Here is a 12,775-nt window from a genome sequence, read left to right on the forward strand (position 1 = left end):
TCATGTTCTTCAATTAATGGGAAATAAGCATAAAATAAGATCAGCCCAGGGAGAGTAGGTGAGCATCGTCAACCTGGGAGGTGGCAAGAACTGCATGGTCTGTAGGGCTGGCAGTGAACAGGTGGAATCTGAGTGACCATGTGGGGAAACAGACAGCACTGAGATATTTCTCTATGCTCTTTTTCTCATCATCAGTGAGTTGAGCAGAAGTTGAGACATCTGCAGATCACCCCCTCTTACAAAAGTTAGTATGGCATTTTATTTTGTTTGAGACATGTTTGTTTAATTTTGTATTTTAGCTCACATAGTATTCAAGCTAAGACTATTCTGTAATGCCAAGGTTAATTATTTTTTCATCTCCTTATTAAGGAATTGTAAAATTTCTTTTAATTTTTAAAAGGTGAACTTTCTTGATCAATTATTGTTTTGATCTCTTTCAAATGTCTTATAGTTTTCAGACTGCTAATGCACTAGTTTGCACCTACAGAGGCCAAAGATTATTATGCTATCATGGAAAATATAATGGTTAATTCCTGAGGAATTAAACTCATTTACATATTTTATTGCTAGCTTTATTTCTTTCATCAATTACCTTGTGATTTCTCTTAAGTGGGAAGGGGATATAATATAAGTCCTACTGGTCCATAATTCCCTGTATAGCCACAAACATCCTTTTAAAATTTCAGAACAAACACAACATCTGGTTTTCTAGAAAATAATTATATTTTCTATTAATTATTTTGAGAAGTTTGTACTTTAGAACGTTCAGAATTCTCAGATGAATGCTACTCTTTTTCCAGAGGTTTAAAATGTTGTTCTAAACTTGCCATTCAAACATTTCTGTTCTTGATAACTTATGTAAGTCTTATTTCTCTTATCTATAAAGAACAAACAAATGTATGAATATTTTTCACTACTGTGAGCAAAATATTGAACTTTTTTTGTGAGTTTTACATACATTAAAAAAATGCACAATATGTGATGATTCTGTTATTTCCTTAAACTGTGTAAACCGAATAGTAATGTCTTATATTAGAATAAATGTGTGAATAGAATGCACTGTAGCACAGTATCATCTGTTTCAACAAATGTGACAAGTTCATCTAGTGGTTTACAAATATTTAAACACATAGTTAATTGCTCTCCATTCAGAAAACATATTGGTTGTTTTCAGGTGTTGCTAAGAAAAATCAGGCTATGATGAACATTACTATAATTTCTCCTTATACATATATATGTGTGCAACAGTTTCTCAAGGATTTATTCCAGGAGTTGATTTATGGTGTCATAAATCACATTAATCATCAGTTAACCATCAGGAGCAGGTTCTCCCAATATCTGTCGCCCAATGTGGGGCTCGAACCCACGACCTTGAGATTAACAGTCTCATGCTCTACCGACTGAGCAGGAAGTCAGGGACCCCGAACTAAGGGAGCAGCTGAAGCTGCCACAGAAGAACAGAAATTGTGAAGATTTCATGGAGATTTATTAGTTCCCCAAATTAATACTTTTATAATTTCTTACGCCTGTCTTTACTGCAATCTGTGAACATAAATTGTGAAGATTTCATGGACACTTATCACTTCCCCAATCAATACCCTTGTGATTTCCTATGCCTGTCTTGTCTTTACTCTCTTAATCCCATCATCTTCTTTGTAAACTGAGGAGGATATATGTCGCCTCAGGACCCCGTGATGATTGTGTTAACTGCACAAATTGTAGAGCATGTGTGTTTGAACAATATGAAATCTGGGCATCTTGGAAAAGAGAACAGGGTAACAGCGATGTTTGGAGAACACGGGAGGTAACCTTGAACTGACTGCCGGTGAGCCAGATGGAATAGAGCCATATTTCTCTTCTTTCAAATGCAAATAGGAGAAATATTCTGAATTCTTTTTCTCAGCAAGGAACATCCCTGAGAAAGAGAATGCACCCTGAGGGTGGGTCTATAGATGGCCCCCTTAAGGCGACCGCCTTTTGTGGTGGAAGCCAAAGGGATGAAATAAACCCCAGTCTCCTGTAGCGCTCCCAGGCTTATTAGGATGAAGAAATTCCTGCCTAATAAATTTTAGTCAGACAGGTTGTCTGCTCTCAAACCCTGTTTCCTGATAAGATGTTATCAATGACAATGTGTGCCTGAAACTTCATTAGCAATTTTAATTTCGCCCCATCCTGTGGTCCTGTGATCTTGCCCTGCCTCCATTTGCTTTGTGATATTTTATTACCTTGTGAAGTATGTGATCTCTGTGACCCACACCCTATTCGTGCACTCCCTCCCCTTTTGAAAATCGCTAATAAAATCTTGCTGGTTTTATGGCTCGCGGAGCATCATGGAACCTGCCAATGTGTGATGTCTCCCCCCAGCTCCCCCCGCCCCCGACACCCAGCTTTAAATTTCTCTCTCTTGTGCTCTTTCCCTTTATTTCTCAAACCAGCCGAGAAGCCTAGGAAATAGAAAAGAATCTACGTTATCGGGAGCGGGTACCCCCGATAATTAGATATACACATCTTTTACTTCTACCAGATAATGTCAAATCATTTTCCAAAGTTATCATATCAAATTACATTATGCCAGCAATTGTTCCACATCCTTGCACTTAGTATTGTTAGACTTTTTAATATTTTCTCTCTGGTGGGTGTAAAATTGTATTATATTGTGACTGTTAAAAAGTAACTTTATGGCTGAGTGCGGTGGCTCACGCCTGTAATCCCAGCGCTTTGGGAGGCCGAGGTGGGCAGATTACCTGAGGTCGGGAGTCACAACCAGCCTGACCAACATGGAGAAACCCCGTCTCTACTGAAAATACAATATTAGCCGGGCATAGTGGCTCATGCCTGTAATCTCAGCTACTCCGGAGGCTGAGGCAGGAGAATCACATGAACCTGTGAAGTTGCAGTGAGCCAATATTGCGCCATTGCACTCCAGCCTGTGCAACAAGAGCAAAACTCCGTCTCAAAAAACACCAAAAAAAAAAGTATTTTAGAATGACTAGTTAGGCTGATTGTTTTTTCATGTTTTTATTGGACAGAGGAATTTTTTCTTCTGTGTAATATCTATTCTTTTTTTCATTTTCTATTGGAGTAATTATTTGCCTTTAATATGATTTAAAAAATTGTAGTTTCTAGGTACAATTATTTGTTAGTTAATGTTGTTGAAAATTTTTTTGAATTTGTATATTGTCTGTATGGTGACTTTTGATTAACAGGTGTCATAATTCCCTACTTTTAAAAAGTAAAAGTTCTACATTTTGCTTTTACTACTTACATAATAAGTATTCCTGGAAATGATTTGTATAAGATGTGAAATCAAAATCTCATTGAATTTTTTAAAGTAAATTCAACTAATTTTGCTAGTACAATTTTTTTTTAATACTCCACACTTTTCCTATTGATTGGCAATGATAGTTTTATCATTTGGCATTTAATATGTAAGCCTGGGTACTCTAGTCTCTGTAATTTATCCATTCATCACTCAGTCTTAATTACTATATGTATATATATTGTCTCCTTGCATATGCTCTACATGTGGTAGAGCAATGTCATACTCATTCTTTTTTCAGGTATGTATGGGAGCTAGATGTTTTATACACATTTTGGTGTTAGAAAAACAAAAACAAAAACAACAAAACAGATGATATAGTGATGATGATTGGAGGGACTCTGATTTTATATATCAATTTGGGGAGATTTGATATTGGAAATATTGAGTCCTCTTAGTCTGGTTATGATATGCAACTCATATTCTGTAATGTCTTTTTATTTTTAATCTCCTTGGTCTAAGGTGATCCTCTCACCTTGATCTCCCCCAGTAGCTGGGACTATAGGTGCGTGCCACCATGCCCGGCTAATTTTTGCATTTTTTATAGAGACAGGGTTTCACCATATTTCCCAGGCTGGTCTCGAACTCCTGGGCTCAAGTGATCCGTCCCTCTTGGCCTCCCACATTGCTGGGATTACAGGCATGAGCCACTGCACCCAGCATCTTTAATGTCTTATAATAAAGTTTTGTAATTTTAGTTTTAGTCTTAGATATTTTAGTTGTTTTAGAATCTTTCATAGTTATTGTATTTTTATGAATATTATAAATTATATTTTAATTTATTACTATTTTTTGAGATGGGGTCTCACTTTTTTGCCCACACTGGATTGCATTGACACCATCATGATTCACTGCAGCCTCAACCTCCTAAGCTCAAGTGATCCTCAAGTCCTCAAGCCTCAGCCTCCCAGGAGCTGGGACCACAGCTGCATGTCACCACGCCTGGCTAATATTTTTAAATTTTTTTTTCTTTTTTTTTTTTTAGAAACAGGGTCTTGCTATGTTGCCCAGACTGGTCTCAAACTCCTAGGCTCAAGCCATCCTCCTGCCTCAGCTGCCTCAGCCTCTAAAAGTGCTAGAATTACAATCGTGAGCCACCAAGCCTGGCCTATTTTAATTTCTGATTGATAACTTGTATGAAAATTTATTTTTCTATAATGATTTTATACCTAGGTTTTGCATTTAAATATTTTGCCCATTTCTTGTATTAATTTCACCTGCTATTTTCTGTTGGTTCTGAGGCCCACACTCACCTTCAATTCTATCCGTCTACTGCTGAAGCTAGATACTTAAAAATGAGAATTTCTAGAATTCCTTGAGAACTAGATTGGGATTGTTTCTGCCAAAAGTCAACACTCTGAGATTAGAGAGGAGGAAGGTGCAAGTCATTGGCCTGTGGCTTCCACAGGCAACTGTTGGCTTTCACAGTGTCAGCGGCCGTAGCAGAGGTGGTTTTAGGCAACTGATTATAGCAATTGATTATGGCAACCATGGTGTTGGTGCTGGTAACAGGAAACAAATGGCGCCTTCTGTGGTGATTAGGTCATACTTGGGAACAGAGGGAAGTAAGTTGAGAAGAGCACAGGTTTTGGAGGCTGGTAACCAGCAAAGGGCTGAAGTTTTCTGCAGTAGGGTCTGCCCCTGGGATAGACCACCAGATCTCCCTGTAGTACCTGATTTCTTCCCACATTTTTCCTAATCTCTTTATCATTTCCTCTTTGTTTTGTTTCTCTAATCCACCTAGGAATTTTGTAACCTAATTACTGGCATTAAATTCTTGTCTATCATTTCCATTTACCTGACTGTACCTTGAATTATATATTAATTATGTATCTACAGATTTGGGGGGTTTTCTGTTTAGGGTATCTTATAACATGCTTATTATGAAACACTTGTTTCTTCCTTTTAAATCTTACATCTTATTTCTTTATGCTCTCTGATTACACTGACTTTAGCATCCTGTAAAAGATGGAATAAAATTGCTCATAGTAGGCATAGTTTTGATTTATAATATAATCTCTATTTTAAAAGGAATACATGATTTTAATATGTTTCACTATCAGTTTTGGGTAAATATTCTTTATCATATTTTGAAACTTTTCTGTCTTGTGTTGAAGGGTGTAACATGAAAAATTATAGACTTTTTATTTATATATTTTCTCCCTGTGTTTATCAAAATGATCATGTAGACATTCACCTTTACTCTCTTAATGTGGCAAATTACATTAATAGTCTTTGGCATGAAACTAACTGAAATTCTGGGTTAATCTCAAATTCTCAATAAGTTATATATTGTTTCTGAGTTTTGTATCTATATTCAATAGTAAAATTGATATATAAAAATTCTCTTTCATAATGTCCTTATCTGTTTTTGTGTCAATGTTATATAATTCCAGAAATGAGTTGTAGGATAGTTTCTCTTTTCTATATAAAAAATGTTATCATCTATTATGTAATATTTATTACTTACTAATAAAACCATCTAGGCATGATGTATTTTTGTGGAAAAATTTAAACTTGCTGAATTAAGTTCTTTAGTAGTTATGGACTATTCAGTTTATTTACTTCTTTTTGAGGCAGTTTTGTTAGTTGGAATCTCTGTAGGAAATTGTAAATTTCATCTAAGTTTTAAAATGTTTTGGCATAAAGTTTTACAGCTTTCTTATATCCTTTTCTGTGATTCTTTCTCACTGGAAGCTGTTGATAGGTGCTAACTTCTACTACTTTGTCTAAAGTCTGCTTTGACAACATTGACATCCTGGCCAAGAATGTTGTCTACTATTGCTTGCAAAATTTAAGATCTTAAGATATTAAAACAATGCACAAACACTAAGAGTTCTCAATCTGCTAAGAACATGACATATGTATATGTATATGTGTGTGTGTATATATATATGTATGTGTGTGTGTGTATATATATGTATATGTGTGTGTGTTTTTGCATAAACATGAACAATTCTACTCTGTCACTCTTCCTCACACATTTTTCCTTTGTCATGAAGCATTAATCCGATGCTTGTATTTCAAAGTCCCTTGAAGACTGAGCTCGGATTCAGCTTTCAGGGTCTCTCTCCTTGAGATTTCAGCATGAATGAGGTCTGGCGAGGGGGCTACTCTCCACAATACACCGTTTTTCAGTCTCTATGTTTCCTGCCCAGGCTTGGATGTTCCAAATACTCCTTCAGCTAGTGAGTTTGCAAATCAACTCCTAGAGACTGCAGCCATCACTTTATGAGATGAGATGTGCCAGACATGTTGATCAACAATTATTATTCATTTTGTCACAGAATAAATTTTTTTACTTCAATTATGAAACTTATTTAGTGATGCTGTTGGTATTTTAAACTCTTGTCAAGTTAAATTTTATAGTATTCCATATTAAATTTTCTATATTAATTATTATGGTTTCCTGATCATGGTTTTGATGTTGTTTACAAGGATATTTAAATTTTTGTAATAAAATTGTGTTATTGATTTTTACAAATAATTTCATTTGATTACAATATTAGACAAATCTTTATCTTTCTACCAATTAATTAATGTATTCTGATGTTTTAACTGTATTGATCACTGCAACCTAGCCCAATGAGGTATGTTTTAAAGGCTATCTGTACTGCTATGTTTGTTTTTGTATAAAAAACAATATTTTCAATACTAATAATACTTTCATTTTACATTTGAAGCTGTTATTTGGTACCTAATGCTCAGTTAATGTTATTATGAATTGATTAAATTATCCTATTTGCCTCTTACAATGCTTGTGCCTGAACTTTACTTTGAATATAGACAGGAATATGATCAGAAATATAATCATTTGAAATGATCGTATTCCAAATAATGACATGGAATTCAAAGGCATGGCAGAGATCAGAGATTAGAAGTGGATATTAAATACATAAAGATGGTAGATGAAGTCTTAGAAGTAAATGTTAATTTTCATGGCTAGACAACAAAGAAATGAAGGAACAAGGGAACATAATTTTGGAAACATTAATATTTAAAGTCTTGAAATAAGAGCTAGCAAAGGAAACTAACATCAAGTTGGTAGAAAAGGAGTTTGGCAAAGAAGTGGAATTAAAATATATATTCTTGATATATGTTGCATATGTCAAGAAGTTGGTGTTGTCAACAGCATCAAAATATTTACTGTGCACAAAGAAGTTGACATCCATTTTCAGCCCATCTATTCAAACATATAGACTACAATGCAAGATGGAAGACATTTTAAAATGTTTTCTTCACTGGGGTATATCCAGATTCTAAAACATTGTCTGGCACTTAGTAGACAGGAATAATATTTGTTTAATGAATTAAATAGATGAATTTGTTGATTATGAAATCAATTATCACAAGCATATAACATTTTTAGACAAGTGTACTCTGATACTCAAATATTTTTTCTATGTCCACTATGCTACATTGTTGCTTATAGAGTTAAAAAGACCACAAAGTAGAACTATTTGAAACACTTTGGTTATAGAATAGTTTACTGGAAACTATTGCATAAAAATATTATATATTCATGTCATAACATTTTTCCTTTATTCACTCTAGTTTCATGAAGGTATACACATTTATTAATAAAACTCAATTTATCTGTCCTAATATTGATAGTTCATCATAATAAAATGGCCAGTTCTTATAAAATGGAATTTAGAATGAAATACCAGATGAATAATTACTATGCTGACATTTTTATATATAGGTAAAAGATAAATTGTTAAAAGCTTACTTTACAGAAGTTTATTAATATACTTAATTCCACCTAAAAATTTAAATAATAAAAAAGCAGTTATAAAAGCCCCATAATTTTTAAATGACATAGACTCTTTTCAAATTTTATAACCATGTAAGAGCAAGTAAATTATTGACTCAATCTAAATTAATTAATAGAAGAAAAATAGTAGAAACAATTAAGTCAATCTTAGAAATTCTATTGTGTTTATGTTTTCTGCTTGTTTTTCATTTTATTTATTTACTTATTTTGAGATGGAGTCTTGCTCTGTTGCCCAGGCTGGAGTGCAGTGGGGTGGTCTTGGCTCACTGCAACCTCTGCCTCCCAGGTTCAAGCAATTCTCCTGCCTCAGCCTCCCGAGTAGGTGGGATTACAGGCACACACCACCACACCCAGCTAATTTTTGTATTTTTAGTAGAGATGGGGTTTCACCATGTTGGCCAGGCTGGTCTTGAACTCTTGCCCTTAAGTGACCTGCAGGCCTCAGCCTCCTAAAGTGCTGGGATTACAGGTGTGAGCCACCACACCCAGCCATTGTGTTTGCTTTTTAAAAATTGTAAAGTAATTGATAGACTTTTGTAAAATAATGCCAATAATTAAAAAAAAAAAACTTTTCCAAAACGTGTATAATTAAAAAGTAACTGTTGTCAAGATAATAGTTAATTATGAAACGATTCACTTCTTCGAAATATGCTGCTTCTGCCCTTAAAGTTCATTTGGAAAAAGAAAACAAGAATGAATTAAATACATATATCTACCGTTTAAATGTTTTAATTAAAATTATATTAGGGCTGGGCACAGTGGCTCACACCTGTAATCCCAGCACTTTGAGAGAACAAGGCGGGCAGATCACTTGAAGTCAGGAGTTCAAGACCAGCCTGGCCAATATATAAAATCCCACATCAACTAAAAATACACAAATTAGCCAGGTGTGGTGGCACATGCTTGTAATCTCAGTTACTTGGGAGGTTGAGGCAGGAGGATTGCTTGAACTCAGGAGGTGGAAGATGCAGTGAGCCGAGATCGTGCCACTGCACTCCAGGCTGGGTAACAGAGAGAGATTCTATCTCAAAAAAAAAATTATATTCAGAATCTGTGACGTATTCTTGTTAAATATAGATTTGAAAATTATAAACATTTCTCATTCTGAATTTTTAAAATAATATAGAATTTCTACATACTAAGTTTGATTGATATTTTGATCTAGTGAAATAAATTATGCATAAAGAGGATCTAAATCAACCCATTGGCTTCTTATGACTTTAAAGCACATAACTTTTTGAATATCAGACATCTTTAATTTTTCTCCTTGGCTTTTTGACATATATTTTTGCATATGCCCAGACACCTATGTCTTTGCCTTGACAACTATTTTCTGTAGAAATGCTTTGCTTTACTTCTTTCAGAATAAAGAATGAGTGTTTATTACTCAAAATGTGGAACACCGTGTTCTGTAAAAATATTCTACATGTTCATGGTGTTTGAGAACTAGTCATATAGATCTAAATTCAGATTTCTTTATTCTCGTAGTTTATTTTCTTAAGAATTCAGATCTGAAATTTCTGATATTTTCATCAGTACTAGAGTTAACTTGATGACTGTTTTGTATATCATAATGACCATCTTTTCTATAATTTTTAATCCTTTTGTGCTGATAAAAACGTTTATTCTTGAATTATCTTTAACCATGTTTTAAACAGGTCAGTTGTCTCACTTGAAGTTCTTATTACAGTTGTACAAACTGCAATATTATTCCTTCATATGAAAAACAGCATACCTTTCTCATCAAAGCTATTAACATAAGAATAAATTGTTAAACTTAAAATTTGGTGTTGTAATGCAAAGTATATATTTGTACTATCACCCAGTAGTATCTCCTCAAATACTACATATTCTAAAAATTCCTCATATTTACTTTTTATTAGTGTAATAAATGTGCTGACTCTGTGCTAGTCTAAGATATGAAGCTTTCACAAGTAGATTTTACTTGGGCTAAACACAACCAGTTCAATGTATAATTTTTTAAACAACTTGTGAATATGTCCTCCTATATTACCTTTGACAAAGAAGTAGAGACTGAATGCTTATGGTATTTTTGGATTGACTAGAATTACTGCGTTCAAAGACACTTGAAGAATCATTTGTTTGCCGGGCACGGTGGCTCAAGCCTGTAATCCCAGCACTTTGGGAGGCCGAGACGGGTGGATCACGAGGTCAGGAGATCGAGACCATCCTGGCGAACACGGTGAAACCCCGTCTCTACTAAAAAAAAAATACAAAAAACTAGCCGGGCGAGGTGGCGGGCGCCTGTAGTCCCAGCTACTCGGGAGGCTGAGGCAGGAGAATGGCGTAAACCCGGGAGGCAGAGCTTGCGGTGAGCTGAGATCCGGCTACTGCACTCCAGCCTGGGCGATAGAGCGAGACTCCGTCTCAACAAAAAAAAAAAAAAAAAAAAAAAGAATCATTTGTTGCCAGTCTGGAGAGAGGTTTTCACTACAGTGTTTGTATTTACATCTATCTTGTTCAATACTTCAGATCAACAATTTAGATGAATGATTTGTCATATCTATTAGATTACAGATTTAGCAAGAGAACATCAAATGGGCTAGGTTCAAAATTTAAAAAAAATAACCTGCCTATGCGGAATGAGACAGTTTGATTTTATCAGCAGAGTGTATAAAAAGCCTTAGAACTTTTATTTGGCTGAAATCTAAATGTTAGTCATTAGTGGGATACGACTGCTTGAAAATACAGATTTAGGTTATATTCTGAGAGTAAGGGAGGTCACAGTCTTATACTTTCCCCTAGTCAGAATAACCCTTGGTGTTAGGGTAACACCATAAAGATAATAAAATAAAATAAAATAAAATAATAAAAGAGTGTCAATGGATTTGGAGGCATTTGAAAATGTATATAAACTGTCTTCCTTTAGAATGGGAAATTTTACCTTTGAAAAATAAAGAGCGGTAAAACTAACTTTTGTTTCCAAATGTTTAAGAATGCCTTTTGGTGACTTGTTCTGCTTGGCGGCAAATTGTTGCAACACCATCATGGAGAGGAAGTGCCAGAGAGGCAGTTTTGTTTTCTATTATAAGAAAGAACTTTCTAATAATGGTAGATATTCAGATAAGGAAAGAGCTACCTTAAAAGTAATGATGTTTATGCAGCTATGAAAATGTATTAATAGCTCGTGATTTTCAGACTCAGAGGATGTTCTGGCTAAGGAGGTCAATTGGTAGGACAAGAGACCTCTACTTCAACTTAAGTAAAACAACTCCACATTTTTGTATTTTACATATCCAGATTTTAAAAGATGAAAAGATAACAAATCTATGTTTTAAAATTTTACAATCACAGAATTGCATTGGCAATATTGCTGTAAAGAACATTTAAGCATTTGAAAGAGTGTTTGAATTAGCCTTTAAAGTCTTATCAAACATCATTTTAATAACTATCATGAAATTAAAGCATTGTCAACAAAGTGCTAGAGAGCTTTAAAACTCTCCTTAATCCTCACCATAGCCCTGAAAACATTATTATACTCATTTTAAATATGAGAGGAATGAGGATCAGAAAGGTTCAGCACTTTGGATGAGGGCCTATGGCATGTGGAAAGAGCTGGGCTTATAACTAGTTATGCTCGACTTGTACCATTACACAGTATTATAAAATTGTAGAGTTGGGAGTGCTCTTAGGGATCATATTCTAAAATATTCTGGTTCTGTTATTTTAAGGCATATAAAACATCATCATCTAGTGATAGGCTAATCTGTATTTTAATATCTTCAAACTCACTCCTCTGTTCTTGGGTTATCTAATTACTTTTGGAGTACTTCAAGGTTAAATTCAGAAGTATCTTCCTGTGTGAGCTGAAATCTGCTTTTTCATGCAACCCAATTAAAAATATAGTGCTTTTTTGTGTTCTGTTGCTCTGGTCTCTTCTTTGAAGGTATTTATATTTAAATTGCAGAAATACAACATGGAGATAAAGCATACAAATACATTAAGAACTTCCCCAGTAGGATTATACCCTTAAAAACCATTTGTCCAAAATAAATTATAATTTAAATCAAAAGAGTTAGCATAATCACCCATTGTCATTAGGTCTGTTCTGGTAAACATATTTGTAAGATAAGAGACTATCATAACAAACATAGTAGTAGCTCAACAAACAAACTGCAAATATCCATTCTAAAGGATGGTTCAATCTGCAACTGAATATTAGAGAATCATAAGATCTAAGTGGAATCTCAGCTGCTAGGTTGGTCAAATCAATCAGGAGGCAACAAGGATGTCCTTGACATGGGTGGAGAAAAGCATTTCTGTTGTCAGGCCCTGACAACAGAAAGACATGGGTTAAATCAAGAGAGATTTTACAGCAGGTACCCATTCATAAATACAGGGCTCCAAGTCAGTATTTAATTTCCAGGACAAAGCAGTATCTACTTCTCAGCATACCAGTCAAAAATAGATATGGGCAAATGGTAAGTCTGATCACTAGATGGCAATTCATCTCAATATGTGGATCAATAACTTAAACCCAGGTAGACAGTTAATTGTAGAGTGACCAAGTTTAAAAGCTGATTAGAAACACACACACGGCCGGGCGCGGTGGCTCAAGCCTGTAATCCCAGCACTTTGGGAGGCCGAGACGGGCGGATCACGAGGTCAGGAGATCGAGACCATCCTGGCTAACACGGTGAAACCTCGTCTCTACTAAA

The 12,775-nt window shown here is 34.8% G+C and overlaps 1 non-coding gene across 1 annotated transcript; it reads right to left on the reverse strand.

Moving 5' to 3' along the window:
- Positions 1 to 1,339: 1,339 nt before the first annotated feature.
- TRNAN-GUU (transfer RNA asparagine (anticodon GUU)) lies at positions 1,340 to 1,420 on the reverse strand. The gene has a single exon. It is a non-coding gene; the product is annotated as a tRNA-Asn (tRNA).
- Positions 1,421 to 12,775: the final 11,355 nt, after the last annotated feature.

This window comes from Macaca mulatta, chromosome 7, assembly GCF_049350105.2.
Source record: "Macaca mulatta isolate MMU2019108-1 chromosome 7, T2T-MMU8v2.0, whole genome shotgun sequence".
Lineage (NCBI taxonomy): Eukaryota > Metazoa > Chordata > Mammalia > Primates > Cercopithecidae > Macaca > Macaca mulatta.